Below are 7,636 nucleotides of genomic sequence, written 5' to 3'. Positions count from 1 at the left end.
GGTGGTTGTTGAGCTTTTTCAATGGTCTCCATAACTTTAGCTAACTCTGACTCTAGATTGAAGTTTTCTTGGCTAGCTTCGACTAAAGCATGACGTCGAGAGTTTAGAAAAGCCCAGCTTACATCAACGGCAGCCTTATCTTTAAGAAGCTCATAATCTCTTTCCCAAGTAACAATTTCATTCTTGAGTTCTTCATTTTCAGCCAAAGCTAAGTTGTAAGAGGCTTGGAGATAGGCATGAGATTTTTCTAAGGCATGCACCTTGCCCTCAGAAGTTCGCAGATCTTCTTGTGTCTGAGTCAAATTCTGTATCAAATCTCCAGCATAAACTTCTTTTTGACATAAAAGAGCTTTCAACTCTCTGATCTCCTCACTTGCCTTAGATAATTGCTCTGAGAAAAAAAACTCGAGACACTCTCTTTCTTTCTCTGCCTGACTTGAAGAAGCCTTGGCAACTGCAAACTCTGAGGATAATGCTCTTATCTGCTGTTCCAGGTTATTCTTGTTCTCTTGCAAATCTTCTATAGTAATTTGTGCACTATCAAATTGTTCCTTCCAATTTGCTGCTTCCAACTGAAACTCACGAGCTTCCTTCTCTGAATCAAGAACAGCCTTTTCAGAGTCACGTGCCACCTTCTCTAATAGAGAAACTCTGCTCATCAGCTCTGTACCAATGAGATTGGCCTGAAAATGATAAGGGAGGAAAATAAGAATTCTAGAGAAAAATTTTGCAAAGTAAAGAAAGAAGGAAAATACCTTCAAGGTAGCATGAACTATATCGTTCATCAAAGTCAGACAGCTATGGCTATTCATTTTTCTTTCTCAATTGGGCCAATTAGGGGCTCAAGCCAAATACCTTCCTGACCAGATTTCCTCAAAAGGCTGTTGTTAGCGGGAACTTCGATAGTCACGCTCCTCATAGCAACGCTTCTACTTGAAGAACCCACTTCTGTATGATGGGTAGTAGAAGGAGGAACTGCCAAAGGAGGAGCGGTAGAAGAAGTAAAAACAGCAGAGAGAGGTACAGAAGCAGATGGAGTTGGTAAGAAAGGGATCAAAGGCACGATAGGAGAAGTAAAAGAAGGAATTGAAGATATGGGAGTTGAAGACAAGGGAAGTTCGTCTAAAACATGCCCTAACTCACCACTCTCGAAACCACTAACGAAAAGCTGGTTAACAAAGTCATGAGTGTCACAAGGGGTAACAACGTCATCATCAGAAACGAGATGAACAGGCTCGGTAGGAGAAAGATGATGAGAAACTTCAGCTTCGTCAGAGACGATACGTCTCCTAACTCTTGGCCTTGTCATCAAGGAACCATCCCCATCTTCTTCCTCGGAGTCATCTTCTTCAATGGTTTTTCTTTTCAAGAGTATATCCTGAGCCCTCTCTAAGAAATTTGAGTTCCTGAAGAGGAACGAGAGGCCGCAACTGCTTCAGCAGTAACACCTCGAATAGCAAATCCTGACAAAGAGAAGGATGAAAGTTAAAGCAATAAAGGGAAAAAAATTTACATATGAGAAAGACAAAAACTCATACCGTGAGTCTTTACTTTCCAACCGTGACGATTGGAAATAAATTTCCAAGACCTAGCCTCCGTAGGCGCGATCTTCAACAGTTTATCTAACCAACCACGAAAATTGGGAACGTTCTCCACAACTCCCATGGTTGCTAAAAAAAATAAAGTTAAAGGAATTGATAAACTTGAAAGAAAAAGGTACGAGAGAGATGAGAGACTTACGTGCAAAGTTCCACTTCTCAGGGAAGGGAACGTTTTGTTCACCCACTAAACCAACTGTGGGGGCAGCAACAAATCGGGCATACCAGCCACGATCCTTATCGTCTTCTGGGTTCACCAAAACCCTCTTACTCATAGCCACTAAGGTAAAGACGCCATTACGAAAAAGTCTAGGGGAGTATAAATGAATTAGGTGAGGGAAGGTGAAATTAACATCTACCAAATTGGCCAGATGTCTTAAACAAGCAACAACCCTCCATACCAGCGGGCCAATATGTGCTAAACAAACTTTGAAGAAGCGACAGAAATCAAGAATCACTGGATCAATAGCTGGTTTAAAACCAAGAGTAAAAGGGTATGTGTAAACAAAAGAAAGTCCAGTCATATAGGAGGTAATTCTTTGATTTGGATTGGGGATTACAATGGGAAAATCGTTACTCCAGTGACAATCTTTGCGGACTATGGGAGCTAAAATCTCTGTAATCAAAGTGGGGTAAGCATCGGCACGATCTAGACCAGAAACTTGGGTTTGAAGTGATTGTCTATCGTGGTGAAAAGATAAATCGTTAGGGACTATCTCTTCTACCAAGGGCTCCTGTAATGGTTCAGAGGCCTCCTTGCTCTTAGAAGATGATTTTTGGGTAAAAGAACCTCTAGTTCTAGAGGAAGAACCAGGGCTAGGAGAAGGCATGGCAGAACCGCCACCACGAGAGGATCCTAAGCTACGAAGTCTCCCACCCCTTCTATGTCTAACAGGGGCATTGGGAAAATTGTCTAAAATAGGAACTCTCCTAGGGTTAGGGTTCGAAGAAGACATGATGAGGAAGAAGAAGAAGTAAACAGAGATTTGCACAGTTCAAATGTTCGAGAAAAAAGTTTTATGTGGTAAAAGGTGAAAGGTAAAATTGTATTTATACTGATGGGTGACCGTCAAAAGTAAAAATGCAGTAATGGAAGGGTCACAATAATGGTAACTGGTACTTCATGAACAGTGGAGCCGAAAAGAAAGCCTGAGAAAGTGTTGCAAAACTGTGAAACCAATAAGAAGATAACACGTGTCTAAAGCATTAAATGGAAATGATAATTGAAGCGTCAACTCTGTCAGAGCATTAATGGTGACAAAAATTCTCCTTTAATGAATTGCACTTCCCAAATATTCAAACTGATGAATAAATGGAAAGTGGGGGGACTATCCGTATTGGGGAAAATTATATTTATATGTATATGGTGACGTGTCATGACACGTAGACTGGTCAAACAGTCAAAGAATTAAGGTTGGTTAACAGATACGAGTAACAACAGATACGAGCAAGTTAAATGGAGGAGGCGCAAGCAGTCATACAAGTAATTCAACGCTCGTACCTATTCAAGACATTTAAAGGTCAAAGATCGTGAAGAATCAAAGGAATGAATCTGACAGCAAAAAAGAGCCCAGATACAGCATTTAATGAGTATTAAATACTGGAAACGTTAGAGAATATGTACTTAATGTATATGATTGCATAACGTAACATTTAAAGTCGTTAATTGCTCATAATAGCCTTATTATAACAAAGGTAAGGCTCGTATCCCCAAAATAGCTATAAAAGGGGAAGGAACAAACAATTGTAGGGACAAGAAAACACTATTGGAATATACTTTGATTTACTTGCTTTCTGATCGTATTATTCACAAATTTCTTTCTCTATATACCTTTTTGATTATCAGTAACCCGTATTCTTCTAAATTCTAGCTTTGACTAAAAATTTATTTTTTGGTTAAACATAAAGGAAGAGACAGTGTGGATGAAAAAGAAGTTGATGATGGAGTTGATTCATATGCTTCCGGGGAAAGCTGCGATGCTATTATTCGATTCTGATTTTGACCTTCTGACCAAGGTGGACCCCAAGGCTGGGTCCAGTATTACAGGGAGTTGGATGTAGCTACTTATACTATTTTTGTGTGCTTTACTTTGTTATTATTCATTAACATTACTTTTAGTTGTTTGGTGTTGGTTTGTGCAACTGGGTTCCAATATCTCTGTCTATCCAGGTGCTTCTTTTAGTTCCTCAATTGTGCCAATACAGCGTTACCAGACTGATCCAAAGAAAAAACAGAAGTACACTGAGCTGTGTAACTTGGCAATTGGAAATTTCAATTCACTGAACGTTAGTTTTTGCCTTATTCGTTTTGGTTGAATGTGATTATGATATCAAGCTAATATTGATTGTAATTGATTTTTGGCTTGTCTTCCTTCTAAGCTAAAAAGTGTGAGTTTGTGGATATTGTGAAGGTAAACACATCATTTGCTGCTGGGGCGTGGTATTATTTCACCTTTCAAGCAAGGATATTGATATTGATACTGACGATTGTGATGAAATAAAGACCTTTCAAGCATTGGTTTGTAACCGAATTGATGGAAACAGCAGGGTGGAATTTCGCAAGCTTAATTAAGAAATCTTTAAATAATGAAGGTAACTTTTTACTCTGCATCTTCTACTTTTTTAATATACATTGCTTACATAAACCACATGCTTATGGTAAGTGGATATAGACATAATGTGTTGATGAGTCACCAAATTTAAAATATCTTTATATGCAGTAAGTTTAAGTTTTGAGTGTTTCTGCCACTTTTTTTTTTTTTTTTTTTTTTTTTTTTTTTTTTTTGCTTTGGTTTCATTTTTCTTTATCAGGGATTGCATTTGATAGTGCCTAATATGATCTTGGGTGTACGTAATGTGTTCCCGCTTGCCCCATTGTTTGTGTTACAAGATGATACTGTAAGATGGCTGTAGATTTGAACAATTTCTTGTATCAATATTCTGCCTCTTATAAAAACCTCGTCCTTGTGGGTTTTCTCTTGGGTGGGGGTGGGAGATGTTGGTGAGGTAAGCCTCTCAGTTGTACACATAAGCCAGTTTATTCAGCTAATGATGTAAAAGATCTGTCACTGGGTTGCATGCACGAGCTACCCCATCCATTAGCACACAACAAGAAACCATACCTAAATATTGATGTATTATGACCTATTTAACCCTATTATTTGCTTCCAAGCGGCATCATGCATCGTCCCACTATAAACTTATTCTACCAAAAAGGAGAAAACTCATTAGTGTTAAGACTAAAACCTGATGTGATTTGACTGAGAAAATCCATTATTAGCTCTAAGACGTTTGTCAAACTGTCTCCCCTAAGAGATCACCTATTTTTTAATATTGGATCTAAAGGGATCGGATATTGTTAGCTCCCTGATGATCGGGCATAACTGGGGAAACTCATCTTTCGGAATTGATTTCCTGCACCATGCATCTAGTTTCTAGCCATAAATGAATACAACTGTCATTTCCAACCTTGAGTCCATTATATTTCATTGACTCATTCTATAAGATTCCTCCTCGTAAACTTTTCCAGTATGAGGTTGTAACTTCTTAAAGGAATCAGCCAGACATTTCTTCTTCTTGTCTTTTCGTTTTTCCTTTAAAAATTCATGTCACCCCAACTTACCAATCAAGTACGTCGCATCCGTGCCACAAAGGAGTGGTGGGCTGGGGTGATCCCTTCACCCTTAACCAAAGGTTTCGAGTTTGAGTTCTCAGAATGGTTTACCCTCTTAGAGAGCCTATTCGGCGTAGATCCAGATTTGTTTGTTGGACCAGTGAACTTTGGTTACTTGTAGATGGTTAAACTGAAGGGGAAAAAAAGTACGTCGAATCCATGAGGCTCAAAGATTCGAATCCTATGTTTTTAAAAAGGTCTTAACCTTTCCTTCTTCATTATGGATGTAAATTGTAACAGTAATGGAAATGAAGGTTTACAGTTAATGATCTTGAGGGAATCCGTTAACTGTAATTTATACTACAAATTTTATTTTAAGCAAAAGAATGTTTGCTGGTATTTGACTTATGATTTTAACTCAAGGCAACTCTTGCAATGAGAGCCTCTCTTGTATGCCATTTCCTTGATCTGCACTGTCATGCTTTGATTGGTAATCCTGTCCTTTTAGGCTCTTGTAGAAATGGTTTGAGGTGAGAAGCAAGCCGAGCAACTCAATCATATTAAGGATAAAGAGAACAGTTGTTCATTTGTATTATAACTTCACATTGCCTACATCGAGTCTGTTATGTAGGCAGTGATGGAGGCAGATATATCACTAAAAGGATTAAAAAATACGCTAAAGTGTGACACCTGGATGACATACAATTTGAAAGATAACATTGATATTCTCCAAGCTTTTCTTGTTGCTTTGACGCTAGAATCAATCTTCCAAAGTTCTCGTGTTTTCTATCTTTTGTTCTCTAGTTTATTTCCTTTCAGCAATGTGAATCTAAGTTCTCTGAACTTGGAAAATTGCTCAGAATTTTGTGTGTTCTCATTCACTCCAAGTTAATAGATAAGGGGTAAATGTAGGAAAGAAAAAAAGGAGCATTAGAATTTCTCTTTTAATTGTTTCCTTTTTGACAAGCTTGTTTTTTTTGGATTTTGTGGTTTTCTGCAATACTGAGTTTGGTGCTAAAGCAAAGAAGTTGTTGGGCACTCTCTCTTCTTTCTTCTCTTAGAAGATTTAGAGGAGGAATTTCTTCATCATTATGTTGAGGATAGATTTTTTTAATTACTTCTTTTAACCATTTAACCCAGAAATCTTAAATTTCTACTGAACAGTGCCAAATTTTTGACAGCTAATGATAGCAAAAGTAAGTGCAGCATGTAAAACAGAAATCCCAAATTTCTGCATGTGTAGCATAATCTGTATGGCATCTTTCAGGTTATACAATCACTGTCGCAAGTGCAAATAGGCAAATAAACCCAATTTCACTTGATTCTTGAGACCTCAGCCAGCAACTCTAGAAAAGGGTTTAACCTTCAACATGTTGATCCTTCTCATCTTAAATGATTTTGGAATGAGAGATATCAATATCACTTCATTATTTTCCCAAATAAACTGTAGAGCTTTAAAAGACACAAAAATCATATCTCAATTGATCTTGATTAGGGGCGGCAATTTGAGCCCAAACTCATTCAACCCGCCTAGAGATTAATGGGTTGGACTACAAACATTTTAACTCATGGGTCTATTTGGGCTGAGCCCGAATTAACCCATTATTTTTTATAGCCCATTTTGACCCATTAAACAGCCCAAATACAACCCATGAAACTCATCCAAAACAAACGGATCTCAACCCAACTTATCTAGAAATTTAATTAGTTGTCCCAATTTTACTTTTTTTTTTTGTATTTTCAAATTTCTGTTTTTTGTTTTTCTGCACCATCCACCCACCCATACCACCCTACCCCCAGCCCCACCTACCCCGCAAACCCCCTCAAAAAAAAATTTTCTTTTACTTTTTTGGATTTTCAATTTTTCAAAGATAATGCTTGNNGCACCACCCACTCTACCCCCTCCCCCCTACCCCCCCTCCCCCCACACCCGCATTTTTCAACTTACACATTTTAAGGTAAAAAGGCTTTTTTATGCAAGATTAATATGGTTCTAAAACATGGGTCAAACTGGGCGGGTTGGGCTATGACCTATTGTTTAGCCCATCTTGACCCAGCCCACCTTAGCTCAAGTACACTTTGGGCTGGGTTGGGCAATGACTCATTTATTGACATAATCCATCTTGACCCGCCCAAATTCAGCCCAACCCGTCCATTTGTCACCCCTAAATTCTTGATAGACTTCACTCGGTTCTACATCATGTATGTAGCATAGAATACTTATCAAATCAAATATGTAAATAAATAAAAAATTAACAAATCAAAATAGTGTGATGCTAAATTTCTTCTTTAGCACTATCTCCTACATAATCACTTTATATTAGTACATCAATTGATGACCACAATTTACTCACAAGAGACATCTAACCGTGGCTGGAGCCACCTTCTAAGCCATATTACATCTATTCATATGTCTGTCAGTCAT

Source organism: Nicotiana attenuata, unplaced genomic scaffold, assembly GCF_001879085.1.
Source record: "Nicotiana attenuata strain UT unplaced genomic scaffold, NIATTr2, whole genome shotgun sequence".
In the NCBI taxonomy this organism is placed as follows: domain Eukaryota; kingdom Viridiplantae; phylum Streptophyta; class Magnoliopsida; order Solanales; family Solanaceae; genus Nicotiana; species Nicotiana attenuata.
Note: the sequence above shows the minus strand (reverse complement) of the source record.